The 13,175-nt window shown below is 42.6% G+C and overlaps 1 long non-coding RNA gene across 2 annotated transcripts in view; it reads left to right on the top strand.

Moving 5' to 3' along the window:
* LOC144783107 (uncharacterized) overlaps positions 1-13,175 on the top strand; it is a 97,551-nt gene that overhangs the window by 29,060 nt on the left and 55,316 nt on the right. For both annotated transcript variants that reach the window (XR_013601406.1, XR_013601407.1), the window contains exons 3-4: positions 2,451-2,534; positions 3,014-3,061. This is a non-coding gene — a long non-coding RNA (uncharacterized LOC144783107). The remainder of the gene's footprint in view (positions 1-2,450; positions 2,535-3,013; positions 3,062-13,175) is intronic.

Raw genomic sequence — 13,175 nt, 5'->3', positions numbered from 1 at the left:
AAAATTGCACAACACACCACATACAACCAAATCGCAACACACAATTCCACATCATGCCACAAATTTCAGCAGCACACCACATAATTAAAGTCCAGTACATACCACTCCCCAAACACAAAACACCATTCCACATAATTGCACTCCACAACACAATCGCACTCCACATTATACAAGTACACTCAATACCACAGAATTTCTATCCACAAAATGTACTGCACACCATGCCACATAATTCCACTACAAAAATGCACTCCACCCAACACAATTCCGCGCCACACAATCCCACAACTAACAATTCCAATCCAGCCCACATAACTCCACTATGTACCACATACATACACTCCATAACTCATGGGTAAAACACATTGTAATTTACAACGCCAATAGCTGTAACTCAAGCGTGCGAGACCTATTGCATTCCCAATGCTTGTTGAATTGGGAGCCGTCACGAATTCAAATGTGTCATGCTTCATCATAGGGCTTTTGCTCCTCGTCGAGCCGTCGCTGCAATGCTCGATGGGCACCCTCGAGGGGGCTCTTTAGAGGAGATCTTTTTCCAAAAAAGCCATTTGTGAAGTGCCTGTGTAGGGCTCTCAGTGTAGATGTGTGAGTGTAGGAGTGGAGTGTGACTAAAAAGAGTCAGGTAAATCTCAGGATTAAAGACTATTTATTCTATGAGTGGACCTGTCCTGATTAAAAACAATGTGTGCCACCAATAGAGGTAATAATCTCAGGTGGCCAAAACATCAAGTGGTCAACATGTTTCTTGCCTCAAATTATCAATGAATGATCTGGGCAATTCTTCAGGACGGGGGGGGTGGATTAAATTCTATCAACACAATGCTTGGAACCATTAATATGCAGCACGTGATCCAGGCAGTTAGGAGTTGTACGAATTGCACAGCAGAAAAACCTGTTTAGGAGAAAGATGGAGTTTTGTGGAATTAAAAGCGGATGGCATAGGCTAATGAGATGAGTACAGGTAGGAGTGGGGTACACATTGAAAGGGACTTAGACAAGGAGCACAACACACTCATAAGAGGAATCAGTAACAGCGGCAGAAGAAGTGGAACTGCCATTTGAATGAAACAGAGACACTAAAAACATAAGCACAGGAAGAGGCATCTGGGAAATTGCAGGCAGATGAGATAGAGAAATTGGCAGGTGGGAATGGGAGAAGGCTGGAAGACATCTGAAGAAGGATAAGGAGCAGTGGCAGGTAGGCACTTTCATCACCACACTGGCAAAAATGCAGAGAAGGCTGCCGAGTAGAGGCAGGCTCTAGAAGGGTGCAATGACATGCACTGGCTGCCAATCACTCCAAGTGCTATTTGTGTGTGTTTGTGGGTAAGTAATCCTTCTGTGCGCATCCTTCCTGGTAGCAAACGTACCTTAATGTCTGTTGGAAATTACCTATTAGCTGCTTATCTTCTTACCTCATGTTCCATATTATTGGTGGGGTACTGAGTGGTGATGCAAACCATCAAATCAAAACCTAAATCGGGGCATGCAGACTGGCACTCTCAACACTCAACTTCACCAACTTCACAGGTACGTGGAATGAGGCGCCTAAACAGACACAGTTCCTGGATCACATCTGCGTGTAACCACTAGTAGAGCTCCAAACCTGCAGCATGTTGAGCATGGTAAACACACCACAATCAAGTAGTGCAAGAAATCCTACTGTTACATCAGCTCGCTAATCTTATGTCTTTCCTTTACCATACCTCTGACCGTAGGTGACACTAAACCACTTTTACTACAGTTTCTCACTCAATATCTTTTAGTAGTTGATGTAGAGTACCTGACACACTTTATTAGGCCGAGGTCTACTAACTACCTGCATCAATGAAACTGCACTTTGTCCTTTAGAAGTTTCCTGTAACCCTTTTTGATTTAATCAATCTGAATTAACTACTTTTAAGAAAAAAACTGATGCATTTTATGGAAAAGAGTATGTATAGTGGATGGAATCAAGACAGAAAAATAAAACACTTGAGAATAGACAAGTAAAACATACATGTGACTTAATAAAATAAAGTGGAAGAAGAGAGCTGGGCAAACAAGAAAAGAGGGAGTATTTTATTAGGCGTTATAGTGAGGTTGAAAGTAGCTCAAATTACTCGCCCGACACCCACATACCTTGTTCCATATATGCCCCGGCCCTCTGGCTCCAAGTATCAAGGCTTCTAAGTGCTACTTTTGTAGTAGCTCTTCTTTCAACTGCTCTTCTCCTGGCACAGTAGTTCTGACTATACCTTAAGCAAGCTATGACTAGGGATACATTGGTGAAGATAGAGAGTTCACCTTCGGTGGTTATGTCGTGGCCAAGTATGTCTCATGACATCATTCTTTCCTCTAGTTTACTGCCAACAGGAACAGGTCCTCATTTGCTGTCACACTGATGATTGCCAGTTTGACACGAATTCCCCTTTTTTTCCTTACATCAGGAGCCTGCCAGCCCTCCCACTCAGAAGAGACCCAGAGGCAGACCCAAAGGCAGTACAAAGAAAAGCCACTCACAAAAACCAGAGGTAAGAGTCAGCAGCTCTTTTGTGTCCACTCCATCAATAAACAAAGATAGAGGGTCGTAAGCAACATAGGTTGGTAGCACTAACCTTTGCACAAAAAATTTTGTAACACGCTTCTTTTAAATTGCATGAAATGCAAATGTATCATTTAGCACTATATCTAAGCTTGAAATGTGCCTTCACATCTATTTTTGATGCAATGATGCATTTTGCACTAAAAATAAAGGCTCGAAAAATGTTGTTGCCATGAACAGCAGTGGCTTTCGTTCTGATTGTTCGCGTTGTTCCCACGCTCCTGACCTATAAAGTTGCCAAGAATTGCTGTGTAATTGCCCAATGTGAAATAATGGCATCATTTCAGGAATGTCAGGAAATTTCCCAAAATTATGCAAATTACGCTGCCGTAATTAAATTTTTCCCTGGCCCTACTAACATGATGTACAGAAACAGAAAAGGTTTTAAACAAAATTTTTCTTCAACAGGTAGACGCACCAGCCCAGAAGAGGCCAAGAGGAAGGCCCCGCAAATGGGTGAGTAACATTGTTCATCAGTCCTCCTCCTCCTCACGTCTAGTCGAGTGATGAATGATAATCAAAGATGATACACTAACTTGCATGATACAGACGGCAGTTTGAAGGCACCATTACTCATTCACACTACTGACATTATCTCCACAGTCCTTTCCTTCTTAGTCCTCACTGCTCCACACTCTTTCCACTCCAGTGATAAATGAGGAATATAAATGATGGCGCCCTCATATGGTTTATGAGCAGTCCATTGCAGGATTGCATTGTTTGTCTTTCTAGCTCTAAGTTTGTTGAGAAGTAGTGAGAAGCGTAGTGTGTAGACTTGGAGGAGTTGGACAGAATATTGAGGAAGAAGATTAAGAAGCATTAGAACATTAGAATTTTGAGCACTCCATTGCAGACAATGGAGTGATCTGGGCTTCTACGGGCCGGTAGAAGCGCGCAGAGAAGCATTCTAATGTTTTCTTTTCATTCACAGCTGCTGCTGTGAACAAAGGCTTCTCAGAGCCCAAGGGGATTTCAATCCCCTCGGGCTCTGTGAGGTCTTTGTTTTATTTGTTAAAGCGGGTGTTTAATGGCCGGTATCGCCAGCTACGGAAGGCTATAATGCTATATTAGAACATTGGAATGTTGGGAGCTCCATTGAAGACAAAGGAGTGCTCAGAGCTTCTAATGGCCGATAGAAGCCCCGAGAACCAACATTCCAATGTTTGTTCACAGCAGTTGCTGCAATAAATCCCCCTTCAATCTAGCCCAAAGAACTCTGGCTAAGCCAAAACATCAATTTCGGGATTCAAACTTCCTTTTGCTGTAACCAAATCTAATTCTTCACACATATGTGTAAGTTCTATTGAGGTCTGGGGCTGCCCCAAGAATCCCTCTCACTGTCTTTGCTGCTCGAACATGAAAGACTAGAGGGTGACAAGTAACTTTGCATAGAATTTCTTTTCTATGTGGCCTCGTGGACCAGTCACATCTTATAGAAAAACTCAAAAACTTCCAACCTGGACACAGGAAGGTACTAATGAGATACATCCCAAGCAGTTACCTGATAAACTCACTATCAGAGCAATATTCCCTAATATTCAGAAGGCGAGACTTTCTGAAGATAGGGAGTTAAGAAGAAAGATCATGTCAAAAGATTCTATTTGGACCTCTGCGCATTGGTCATAGATATAGATTTTCCCTCACCACCATGCCTCTGGATGAGAGGTGAGGTTGCTCGAGAGGGGGTAAGGGGCTCTGCATATTGAAGAGGGAAGATAATCCATGTCAAGAGTGAGTAGATGGCAGTGACATTATATTATTGTAGTGGCCTTAATGCAGCCAAGCTACAATATAAATTGTAACTAAACCTCTTGGGAGAAAGCGGTGCGGGTAAAAAGTCCCACCTATCTGTTTGGGTCTCTTCCTTAATCTAATTGCCATACATACACTCACCCAAGAAACTCAACATTAATTCAGGACTTGATGCCAGCTTAAACAAATACAAGGAGGCCACTTTTTTCCAATAACATTGCCCTATATAGAGGTTCTCGGGGTCTTATTGTTATCACCCCCTACAATTAGTAAACTCCTGTTCTGAAGTGTCTTCATTGATTAAAAAATTGTGTGACGTTGTAGTTTGATAAAATGCTTTGCCTGATATTCTTCAGATATAGTGTAAAAGATAAGTAGCCAGGATACAAACCTGTTGCTTTGTTACAATCATTCTTACACCAGTTCAATATTTGTCAATGTATTGCCATATCAAGTACTGTAAGTTAATTTCATACACTGCCGCTGTTACACACCCCTTACTAGAGCTAATCGTTCCATAGTTATCACACTTTCATCATTCCTCTCAGCCAGAACTCTGATATTGTGTGTCATATTCAGATATCTTGAGGCCTTCTCTGGCTAAGAAGTCTTGCCCCTGTTCCATTTACTGGCATCAATGATCATGTCAGTCATTGTGTGATATCTCGGTTCAAATCTCAAACAAATTTTGATTGGCACTATTTCATGTTGTTTATGGTAAGCTAAGGCAGTTCCCACTCCCAACAGGTTTTACTATCTCATTATTAAAACTGGATTCTAAAGAAGGTAGTATTTGAGAAGAACATATGGGCACATTTGTTGTGTGGAATGTCTTTTATGCTGGTGATATATGCTTTTGTTTTTGAGCTGCTTTGTGTTGGTCCTGCATTATTACAATGTAATTTTGTTGTACTGTACTGTGGTTGTTGTGTTGTGATCTATTTTAGTGATTGCTATGTTATGTTGTAAATGTGCTATTATGCTGATGTGTATAACATTGTGTTATGTGCTGTTGCTTACTTTACATATGCCAAAATATGCTAATCTATTTCCAGCCAAAAGCATCACATGCCTGTATGGTTCCAGTGACGGGCAACCATTTACCACCGTCTATGGTGGTAAGAAAGCATTCCTGCTGCTCTCCAACCATTTAAGACACCAGTCAGTCTCAAACTGGAAGAGGTGTGGCACCGCGGCCAAGGCAACTGACTCCGGAATCTGAGGATCATTGTTTGATCCCCGGCGGCAGATTAGCCCAGCACCATGTGACACTGGGCAATAGCTTGCTTAGTCTTCCTGACGGCCCCCAGCGCCCGGAGACCCTTACTGGTGACTGTTCGCGCTTTAAAAATGTGGATTATTATTATTATTATAAACTGAGTTGGAGAATGGATCTTAACTGAGCACTCCCCTGCTCATTTTATGTATTTAGGCCCCATGTGGTTCTATTAGAGATTTCTCTAAAGTTAGAGTCATACTCAACTGTAAACACTGGGTGGAGAACCACAGAGCCTTTCTGCACAACTTCCTGTGGTAGGAGACACCATCCATGTCCTGACAATCAATGGTGAAAGGAGGAAGCAGGAGGAGTGGGACAGTAGGGCAGCTTACCACAAAGCATGCCATAACCGGATCCTTGGCAGATGTAGAGCCATGTGAGGCACCTGCTGACACAGACAGCCTTGTGGTTAAACCGACAGCAATGGGCTGCAGGGAACTGGCATGGGAAGGAAGCCTGTGAATTGTGAAACACTTCCACTCCCATGCCCCAAAGATATTCTAGAGAAGAGGCAGAGCAGGTCTTGATCAAAAGTGTGAGAGACAATGCATGTGTGTGCATTTGTATCTGTTGGTAAAAACAACTAAAACTTGAAAGTGGTGATAAGTGACTGCAAGTATATTTACAAAAATTATGGATGGTCTCCCAGGCAGAAGCAGTAGATCTAAGGTTTTTGTGCCTATTTTGTTTTGTTTTTACTAGTACCTGTTATAAACTGAGTTCAAGTTGTGCTTGCATGCATTTGCAACAGGACTAACCACAACCTTTACAAACGTTACTGTAAACAAATACGTGTGGGCACACAAAATGGGCATTTAGGCCTCTAAGTGTTATGATGGGATAAGGTGTCCTTCTACTGATGACATCAGACCTTGCATTGCAGTGCTTTACAGGACTATTTTCTTCTCTTGTCTCTGTTGGATTCTTCCCTCACGTCAATGGGGGCCATCAATTCATGAATTTATATGGTTATTTTTTGCCGCCGCTCTCCTAGTTTGTAAAGTGGGAAATTGCTTCCTCTTTACTTCTCCTCAGTTTTCTTTTTCAAAAACCTTTGTAGTTTCTTGAAAAATATTTTCCATCCTGACACACATTCAGTTTTAGAAGTGATCTTGTTTCTATTTCTTTCTAATAATTTTTGCAAGTGAAAAAACATATACTCACCCAGTTATTTCACACAGAAGTGTAGCCATTAATCAATTAATTTCACTGCAGCAGGAAAACTACATGTAAAACTCTCACTTTTTAGCTTCAGTTGTTTAAATAAAAAAAATACGATTTTTTCTTGGCTTCTTTTAAAAGAGAAAATTTACGTCACTTTCAAGGGAAACTTTTTTTTCTGGCTGCTCCAATTGAAAGATCAGTATTTTAAATATTGACCATACGTTTTTCAGTGCTGTTCGCAACATACCCGGCACATTGTGTTGTTTCTATGTTTTTATGTGGTATTTCTATGGTGCAAACCTAACCAACAGGCAGAAAAACACTGCACATGGTCAAAGGTAAGCTTAAAATCTGTGAGAAATAGGAGATGTCATGGGCAGTTGATGCATTGTGATGTAGTGTTCATTAAAGAGGTGAGTCTTCAACTCTTTCCTAAATTAGAGCAGCGTCGTGGTGATGTTGATGGATATGGGGATGTTGTTCCAAATACTGGGTGCACAAATGTAAAAAGCATGTTGTCTTGATTTTTTCCTTTTACACTTCTTATTTGTGTCCTCGCTTTGGGTGTGCCAAGAACCATCAGAAATAGTGAGCTTGCCTGCAAGATAAGCAGAGGTGCTGGTTGTGATGGCTTTGTAAATGACACAATCTGGTTTTGAAGATGGTACAGGCTGGCAAAGGTAGCCAATAGAGTTCCATCAGGGTCGGGTGATTTGATCATAATTCTTTCAAGCTCTGGATGAGACATGCTGTAGCATGTGGGATGCCCACAAGGGGTGTCAGAGTGAAGTCTGAGAGGTTATGGTATAGGGTATTAGAGCCATCCAGATGTGACAGTATGAGGACTTCTTCTGAAGCCCTCTTTGGAGGAATTTCTCCCCAACAATCGAGGTAGGAGCTGTTCCGTAAGCAAGGTCTCACTGTTCATCCCTTAGCATTTAGCATCCTATTTAAGCATTTGTTAAGCTTCTTCGTTATACTTGAATTTTCTTTAATATGATAAATGCATTGTTGGCCACTCAAACGTAGTTTGAACAAAAAAGGGAAATGGGATCCATCAGATACTGGTAAAATAGTTATAGGATGTCTTTGTGCCATCTCGTTTGCAGCTCGGGCTTTCATTACACACAACACAGAGCATTCTGGGAGGGAATTATAGTCTTAGTTCTATTAAGATTTGTAAAAGGAAATCACAGGATTCGAGTGGCTTTGTCCCAGTGACACTGAGCGGAGCATAGTACCATTGAAGGCTAACTCCTAGCTTTGACTAGCTATTATTTTTAGTGTTTTATTTTGTAAAGTTTAATAATTTCTTCTAATGTCTGCTTTGGATAAGATAAGCACCACTACCTTTCACGCCTAGTTCTCATGCTGGTTACATTGTTTTATTTTCTGAAACTTTTACTCAGTGTGGTAACAAAGGATCACCCCTCCCTGTGATGTGTCATGGAATTCCAACCCCCTAATGTGTAGTTCCCAGTCTACCAGGATGAGAGGGATGCAGACATTGGTGTGAGCTTTCACTCTCAATAGTGGTGCCCTCTACATCGCAAGCGTGCATGCAACACACATGTAATGCACTTGAAACTGACATGTGCAGCCCTTTATTCAGGCACAGAAAAAGTGGGTATACCTACACCTTTCCCATGAGAATTTTCAATAATTTGAGTCAATGGTTTAAAGCTTTTGGAATATATGCAACTTTCTTTCTTTCCTTGGTGGTTCTTTGGTTAAATAGCATTTAACCTGGATATTGTCTAAACTCCTTGTTGCAGGTGAGTGCATGTGATTTATATTTTGCCGGTAGTGATTCTCCGTCTGGCCTTCATAGATCGCAAAGGCTCTCTCTCATCATGTCAGGCTTTTTTTCTAGGCATTATGGTGCTTACAGTTTTTAGGTCTCACCTATGGTCAGCTTTAGCGGTCAGTTGTTGAACACTTATTGTGAACAAAACAACTCACAGAATGGACCTTAGGTCAGGCCCTTACTCATGATTGGATGGCTTTCTTGTTTCTTTAGCATTTTCTACTTCATGGCCATACGGGCGCATGTGTTGCCTTGCTACCTTCCTTTTTATTCCTCATCCTCCTTCCCCTCCGGCCCTCATGGTCGAGCTCTGCATGGAGTTGCACACCATCTCCCCTATAGTAGACTATTGGAAATACGTCCTGCTCCATTTGAAGGACAGGTCCTGGTCTCATCAGAGAGATGCGCTCCTCAATCCTCTGATCAGGCTAGATTTTCTGTCTTTGGGTACACAGCTGGAACAGTCACTGTATTGTTTGCATTCTATTCTGGCCATGTGAGACCCTGTCATAATTCACCCCCTCCGCCCACCTCCTTCCTCCTAAGAAATTTCCAACAGCAGAGGAGGGGGCTAGCAGCCCTTGCTATCTACCTCGGTGCAGTGCTTTAAATCGGGGACTCCAAAGTCTGTCCTGGAGGGCTGGATCCATGCCAGATTTTTAAGATAACTACATTTATCTAAATGGGGTTTGCTAAAAATCTGGCATGGAATCAGCCCTCCAGGGCCGAGGTTGGAGAACCCTGCTTTAAATGGACAACTTAAAGAATAGTTCTCTGCTGTGACTTCTCACAGCAAAGCTACATTTCCCAAGTGAGCACAGCCTGGGGCTTCCTATTGAAAATAATGGCAATGAAAAAGCATTGGCAGAGCTCATAGCTCAACCTTTTAGAGACCAGACCTGTTGGCTTTGCCAGTGTCTGTTTTTAATCCTAAAACACACAAGATGATGGACGGAATGTTGCACAATGGCAAAACATTCACCCCCAGTCACAGATCTGGGTTTAATCCATCGTTATTTTGCTCACCAAGCAACCCCAGTTCAGACATGGCCATATGCAAATCAGTCTTGACCCTGTGCCTCATGGGAACAGTCCAGACCGAACTGCCAAGCCATGTCTTTCCTGGACCAGAATCAAGCATCCTAGGACCGGTTTCTGGCTCTCAGCCGTCTTCAGTCAGGATAGCTTGACTCCAGTGGCGTAGTGAGCATGGAACCCACATCTGGGCATACCCTTCCCACGGAAGGGTATGCTCAGATGTGAGTCCCTTGCTCTGCATGCCTCTGGAATCAAGCGATCCTGGCTGATGGAGGCTGAAAGCCCGAAACCGGTCCTAGGATGCTTGTTTCCAGTCCAGGGAGGACCTGGCTTGGCAGTTTGGGCTGGACTGTTCCCATGGGGCACAGGGTCAAGACTGATTTGCATATGGCTGGGTTCAAACTGGAATGGCATGGTGAGCAAAAAACGATGGATTTAGGCCCAGATCTCTTTACTGAGGTGAATGTATGACATTGTTCTGCATTCTGTCCATCAACTGTTGTTAATCCTGGCAAATACAACTTTAGCTTTCTCACAGAGCTGACCTAACTTACTCAGAGAAGAGGGGAGTGATGACTTTTTTAATCCCCTTCCCTAGGTAAATGTCACTCTCACTCTGTTTAGGTTATATGCTTAGTCATTTTCAGTAGCATTCATTACAAATAGAGGGGCATATTAACAACGGCCAGCGATTATCGTGCTGAGCATTAGTTTTATTATCGCCGTCCATCTCTGTTTTTTATTGCCCTGGTAGCGCGTAATTAACAACGTGTTACTCAAGGGCGATAAAAATTCCAGAGATAGGGAGGTCATCGCCCTTTTGCAGCGATGTTCCCTGCAAAAGGGCGATAACCTTGCTGATACGACCCACAGGGTCGTATCAGCATAATCCACCCCCTATGTAAGGGATGGCTAAATTAGGATTTTAACAAACGTTAGATTTGGGCGAAAACGGTAGTGGTCGCCAAAATCTAATGTGTGCTAAAATCATGTGGGCTACTTTGTAAATATTGCGATGGTAAAACATCAGCGATATTTACAAGTTAGTCCATTTGTGGTACGCCCACTAACGCCCACTTTGCATCTCATTGGAGATGCAAAGGGAGGTGTTGGGGAAAAGGGTGCTAACATGCGATTATGCATGTTAGCACCCTCTTGTAAATATGGCGCTGGTTTTATCTCTGCTTTTTTGGCTTTGTAAGCCCAAAAAGCCGAGATAAAGCCCTTGTAAATATGCCCCAGAGTTTTTGCGTTCCACTGATTAGCATCTGGATATGGCGGTTTCATTAGTGCAGCAGTTTTTTTGCCTTAGGAATACATTGTGAGCTTACTACCTGTCCACAAATTCCCTTGACAGTTCCTCATGTGAGACCAAACTTCATCTTTGTAGGTGTAGATAGTATGGACAAGGCTTGTGTGACCAAGATATCCACAACCAATCACATAGGACGAAACATTCTATCTGCGGTGGGAAAGCATGAAGATCTTGGATTGGTTGGGGAAGCACCAGTTAGCTGCGGCTCTTTATCATGATGTGATACTTTTGCTGGTAATATACATTTCGCATATATAAGATGAAAATGTTCATTTATCCACATGCCATTGCAGTGTCTGATGTCTAGAGCTTACGACTTGATTGTTTCATGTATCAGCAATAGTCATTTTTTCTATGTGAACCAATCAATCAATCAAAATAGACTTTATTCGGGTTTTCACAATTAAATTCTATGTGAATCTGTTTTGCCTCCGTACATTTCCTACGAGACAACTTGATTTCAGTTCTAGTTTACTTAATTTTGAAAACCGCAGTGTGGCTACCATTGATTTGTTTGTGGCTGTAGTTTGAGTCTCCATTAAGGACTTTGCATATAACAGACCAAAATCAGAAGAAGCGAAGCGTCATACGGTCGCGCCCTCACTTAATAATGATTTTGAAGCCCAAGGGTGCTTAAATCTGGGCGACTGGATCAGGCCTTAAAATTAATACATAGTGGCAAAACTGTTGGGTGATGCCAGAATTCTCATACATAACAAGAGCGGATATGGGGCATATGGATCAAAATCCGTTTTTGCGAATCTCAAATAGCGATTTTTTGAGAATTGCTTTTTGAGAATCGCAAAATAGGATGTATTTAAAAATTCGCAAATATTTTGCGATTTCTTGTTATTCCTTAATTGCGATTAGCAAATTGCGAAATCGCAATTAAGGAATACCTTCCCATTCATTCCTATTGGCCAGGAGGCCCATAGGAATGAATGGGAAGTCATTCTCAATTTGCGATTCGCAATTAGAGAATCGCAAATTGAGAATAATTTCAAGGGTGCAAGGGTGTCATAAGGACACCCTGATGCACCCCTGAAATGAGCATGTGTGGCCATGAGCATGAGCAAATGGCGCACATACTTGCCCTAAGAGCATGTATGTGCGCCACATGGCACTTTGAAAAATGCCAAAAAGTGCATTTTTCAAAGAAATCGCAAGTTACCACCAACTTGAAGTTGGTGGTAATTTGCGATTTCCTAAGGAGAAATCGCACATTTGGGTGCTTGTTACAGAGCATTTAAGGAATCGCAATTTGCGATTCCTTAAATGCTTACGCAAAATTAAGGAATCGCAAAATTAGCGATTCGTTAATAATGCGATGCGAAAATGGCTCATACATCACGTTTTGCAATTTTGTATTCGCAAACGCTGTTTTTTCAGAAACGCAGCATTTGCGAATACAAAATCGTTTGATACATATGCCCCTATATTTTTCTACATTTGTAAGAGATTAGTAATTTTTCACGTCTTTGGCCAGGAATCACATGAAAAGTAGATCACTTTCTGCGGGCTATATCCCTCTTACCTGTGTTTCAATGCGAAGGCAAATCTCTGTGTTAGTAGCGGCCAGCACAGATTTGGGGTGGTGAAGCAGGGGAAGAGGGGGTAAGGAGGTATAAATGTAAAAATTAAAAATCACTTACCTCATTCGCCGCTCTGTCCCACGTCATCCGTCCTCCGCCAAACATGAAGCAGCCAGGCTCCTCTGAGCATGCTAAAGTGTGCATGACTGTCTCTAGTCGGTCAAAGCATCATGCGCACTTTAGTGTGCTCACCACTCCTCCCCTGTCAGCAGAGCATCTCCACCTTCATGCTGCTGCAGGAGGGAAGAATGAAATGATAATAACATCGCATTATTATCATGTTATTATTCCTCTTCGTTTCTGCTGCACAGCAGCAGTGGGGCGACGCTTCTCCACCTTAGCAGAGGAGCCGTCACTACTCTGTCTGTGGGAGCAGGGCTTGGGCCTAAGGGTCTTCCCGTGGTCGCCACTGCTTTTTCTCAGTGCCACCTGTGATGAAAGGGCTGCTTGGGGAGGCAGGGCTTGCTCTCAGAGAAGATGGGCAACTTCTGAAACCATCTGCCACAGCCACACTGGATATTCTGGTATTGTCTACTCCATGAGGTGCGAGGGGGCAGATCGAGCCTCTCCCCGACGAGGGTGCATCAACAACAACACGAGAGCTGCAAGGAGGTGTCAGTCAC

Source organism: Lissotriton helveticus, chromosome 9 (assembly GCF_964261635.1).
Source record: "Lissotriton helveticus chromosome 9, aLisHel1.1, whole genome shotgun sequence".
NCBI lineage: Eukaryota > Metazoa > Chordata > Amphibia > Caudata > Salamandridae > Lissotriton > Lissotriton helveticus.
The sequence above is the reverse complement of the archived record's forward strand: the minus strand, read 5'-3'. Positions and strand labels throughout refer to the sequence as shown.